We start from the raw sequence: 5,142 nt of genomic DNA on the forward strand, positions 1-5,142 counted from the left end.
ATCTTACATCTCAAAGTCCTCTTTAACTCATCATCATCATTTATAATTTATATAGTTAACCTCCCCGTGGTTTGATTCCGGTATTGCCGGGTTATTTATTACTTCGACACTTCTGCACTTGAGATAAGACAACAATCTTTTAGTCGTGTCACCTGAGGACCAAGCAACCAAGCCCTTAAACTAAGGATGTGTTTGTCAAGCATACCTTTATGCCTTTTCTTTAGTTTTTTTTTTTAACTTGTTTTTGTTTTAATATCTAACCAAACAGACCTTTAAAAAACCTCAGGACAAGCCCGTATGTTTTTTTTAAGACCCAATATAGGACTGTAGACTTATATTGTAAGTTACATACTTATATCTCCAAACAAATCTTAAACAATTTCTTTTTTAAAAAAAGCTAAAAATCTCTTATTTCAAAATACAAAAATAGATTTCTTTTCATGGATTTCACTTAATATCAGGCTTGTAAACTACTACTATAAGATGTTCATCTGGTATTAAGAGTATCCACTTTTCACCAAAATTTCCCAATAAAATCCTAACAATTTTATTTGCTTTGCAAATTATTAGATTCTAAAATTTTCATTTTTGTTTTTTTATACAAAAAAATTAAAAATTGTATTTTCATCAAAATTTATTAGAAATTATATAATTATTCATTAGAATTTATCCAAAATTTTAATTAAAAATCTTTTTATTTCTTGAGCTTTATAATAATTAAGTTTTGATTCAATAAGACAAAAATCTTCTTACAAAAGCACATTGTAGGGATTATACCGAGTAAGAAAATATTGAAGTTCAATTTCAGTCTCATTTCTCTTTTCTGCAGTTTTCTTCTGCTCTCCTCTGCTATCACCAATTCTGTTCTCTTTCTCATATTTCCTTGATTTATTAAGCTAATCTTAAGAATTGATATCAGAGCCTTAAGATCTAACACTATGGTGGAAAATCATAAGTTGAAAAACATTGAAGAACACTGTAAGAAATTGGGGGAGCGAATGCAAATACATCAACAAAAATTCCGAGAATCCCTAGTCGATCAACAAACCAAATGGCAAGAATAATTCAATGAACAAAATAGAAAGACTGATCAGATTAATGCACAAATTGAAACACTATTGAATCAATTTCTAACATTCCTTGCTAATTAGATGACAGGGAATGATATGGGAAGCAATTCCAGAGTAACATTACAGACATCATCAAGGGACAATCCAAAAGGAATGTTATCAAGGGGAAAAGGTCTTGTTTGGGGAGATCAAACCTATGGTCTAAGCAGCAGAGAGTGGTGCATAATACTACCTTTCCAAGGATGGATTTGACAACATTTCGGGGAGATAATCCTCGGGGTTGGTTCAGGAGGTGCAAGAAGTTTTTTAAGCGCAACTCAACTCCTTTTCAGCAATGGGTACAACTAGCATCTCTTTATTTGGAAGGAAAGGCAGAAATCTGGTTTGAAGGCTACATGTGTGGCATGGAAGGTAATATTGATTGGGAAGAATTTTCAAGAGTCATATACAGTCGGTTTGGTAATAGAGCTGACATTGCAGAGTAATTTAACAAATTACACAAGAGGGTGGTATCGAGGAATACGTTGAGAGGTCTAAGGAACTAAAATCATTAATGCATTCGTTAAATTCTTTACTCGTTGAATCCTACTATATCCCCAGCTTCATTAATGGATTAAAGGAGGACGTATTGAAGATATTAAAGCCGGTGACATTGATGATAATTTTTTATTTAGCTAAATGGCAAGAGGATTCAAACAATATGCTGGCAAGAAAAAACAAGTTCATGGCCAAGCCAACAACTGGGGTGCGAATAGAAAGACCGATAGGTAATCTTCAAACTAATTATGTGAATTACAATAAAAAAAAAAAGATAGAAGTTCCGGAGACCATGTATAAGGAAAGACAAAAGTTGGGACAATGTTTCAAGTGTGGGGACAAGTTCATGCCAGGGCACAAATGTAGTGTTAAAGGACTGCACATGATTGAAGGCAATTAGAAGGAAGAATTCCTGGATGTTGCAACAGAAAACATCACTGAAGAACTGACACCTGATAAAAAGATTGAAGAATATGACCTATCATTAAATGCATTGGCAGACAATTATGCACACAACACCATCAGAATCAGAAGCACTTATCAGGGGAAGGAACTGGTCATTCTTAGTAACAGTGGAAGCACACACAGCTTCATTAATGAACACATAGCGGGAGAGTTGCATATCTCTATGGAGAAATCCTTAGCATTAGTAGTAATGGTTGTTAACGGCAGTATCATGCTATGTGATTCCTATACAATGGGTTTAAATGGTTTGTGCAGAACTATGAATTTGTAGTAGACTTAAGGATTTTAAAGTTAGAAAGGTGTGATATAGTATTGAGAGTAGATTGGTTCAGGAAGTTTTCCATCATGGGGTTTGTGGGGCAGTTTGTTTCTGTAGAAGCAATGATAGTACCACATCATGTGCCTGCTAATGCAGAAATAATAGAGTTATTGGCAGACTATGCAGTTGTTTTTCAAGAACCAATAACGTTGCCGCTTACCAGAAAACATGATCATAGAATTCCACTAAAAACCGAAGCTCAACCCGTCAAATGCAGACCCTATAAGAGCTACTTGTTTTAGAAGGGGGAGATCAAAATGATGGTCAAGGAGATGTTACACAACAGCATAATACAACCAAATGTCAATCCATTTGCCTCTCCTATTCTTCTGGTAAAGAAGAAGGACAACACATGATGTTTTTGTGTAGACTTTCAATAGCTGAATGAAGTCACTATTAAGAACAAGTTTCCCATTCCTCTGATCGACGACCTACTGGATGAGCTACAAGGATCTAGCTTCTTTTCAAAACTGGATCTAAGGTCAGGATATCATCAAGTTCTTATGCATGAAGGGGATATAGAGAAGACAACATTTCGCACTCATCAAGGGCACCATGAATTCAAGAGATACAATTGTTCATTCACAAAGCCGCAAGTGGAGTATTTGGGACATATAATTTCAGCTGAGGGGGTAACCACTGATCCTAAGAAGATGGAAGCATTACAGGAGTGACCAGTTCCAAAATTCATTATGTAGTTAAAGGGATTCCTTAGCTTAGCTAGTTATTATCGAAAATTCATTAGGAAATTTGGTATTATTAGTATATTATTAGTATGCCTTTGACATATATGCTCAAGAAAAATAACTTTCTTTGGCATGAAGAAAAATAACTTTCCATAACTTGAAACGAGCATTGTGTGAGGCTTCAATCTTGGCCCTACCTGACTTTACCAAATTGTTTGTGTTGGAAACAGATGCATGTGATACTGGAATTGGAGCAGTACTCAGCCAAGAAGGAAGACCATTAGCATTTTTTAGCAAGGCCTTAGGAGTTAAACACTTGAGGTTATCCATTTACAAGAAGGAGTACCTTCCTATTCTAATGGCAATCGACAAATGGAGGCATTACTTGGAACAAGCTCAGTTTGTCATTCAAACCGACCATGAAAGTTTGAAGTACCTATTTGATCAGAAAATTCACACTTCTATTCAAAAGAAGGGAACAACTAAGTTGAGGTTAAACTATCGGATCATATACAAAAAAGAGAAGGAGAATAAGGTTGCAGATGCCTTATCTAAAAGGAATACGCAGGGGGAAGGAGGCTGACGAGGGAACAAGATAGAAGGGGGAAGGTTCGTAGCCATAACACAAGTAGTTCCCTCCTGGTATGAAAAAATTTATGCCTCCTATAAAGATGATGCCATGCTACAGGATATAATGTGGAGGAAACTGGTGGATGTTGCACAATCTCCCAGCTTTACATAAGTTAAAGGCGTTGTCAGGTATAAAGGAAGAATTGTTTTAGGAATTGTAGGGTTATTGAGGGAAAAACTTATCAACTCTACCCATGATTCCTATATTGGAGGACATGTTGTGATCCAAAATACATATAGATGACTTAAGGCTCACTTTTACTGGCCTTTTATGAAGAAATTAGTGCAAGAGATAGTTCAGCACTGTGACATTTGTAAACAAGCTAAGGCCAAAAGGGGTCCTTATCCTGGATCGTTACAGGCCCTTCCTGCTCCACGTAACTATGGATTTCGTGGAAGGACTTCCAAGGTTAGAAGGCAAGGATACCATTATAGTCATTGTTGATCGATTTACGAAGTATGGGCATTTTAACACATTAGGCCATCCCTTCACAGATCAAGAGGTAGCTAAGTTTTTCTTGGATCACATTTATAAGTTTCATGGCTTGCCTGCCATGATATTAACTGATAGAGAAAAAAATTTCACAAGCCTGTTATGGAGAGAACTGTTTAGACATCTAGGAGTAAAGTTGTTACTAAGCACCTCCTATCATCCTCAAATGGATGGTTAGATCGAGAGAGTGAATCAACGCCTGGAAACTTACCTATAGTGCATCACTATGCATTGCCCTAAGAAGTGGAACCACTGGATATCAATAGCACAGTGATGGTACAACAGTAGCTTTCACTTGGCTATTAACATGACTTCATTCCAAGCATTCCCAGCAAGGGAGATGGTACTCACTGAGGCTACTTAAGTCGTTACTGTGGAAGAATGGATGCAGAGAAGGCTTAATACAGATCAAATTATCAGGGGTTTGCTGGAAGGGGCAAGAAATAGGATGAAGCAAGTGGCAGATAAGAAGCGTTCTGAAAGGACATTTGTGGTAGGGGATTGTGTCTTCCTAAAACTTCAGCCTTACAGACAGGGCTGTGTTATGTATAGGAAGAATTTCAAGCTAAATCCTAGGTATTATGATCCTTACCAAGTTTTTGAACGGATTGGAGTTGTAGCTTACAAGCTCAAACTACTCGAGGGTAATGCAGTGCATCCTGTGTTCCATGTATCGCTATTAAAAAAGAAGGTAGGAGATGTGGCCATAGCTTCTCAGGCTCTGCTAATCGTGGATGAAGAAGGCAGATTCAAGGTTTATCCAGTAGCCATACTTGAGAGGAAGCTTATGAAAAAAGACAATAGAGCCATAGTGGCAGGTTTAATCCAATGGTCTCCCTCATTTCCTGACGACGCAGCATGGGAAGAACTGACAGAAACTCAATTGTAATTTCCAGAATTCAATATTGATCCTTAGTTGTCAAGGTCCGCAAATTCTTGAGC

Source organism: Populus euphratica, unplaced genomic scaffold (assembly GCF_000495115.2).
Source record: "Populus euphratica unplaced genomic scaffold, PopEup_1.0 scaffold606.1, whole genome shotgun sequence".
NCBI lineage: Eukaryota > Viridiplantae > Streptophyta > Magnoliopsida > Malpighiales > Salicaceae > Populus > Populus euphratica.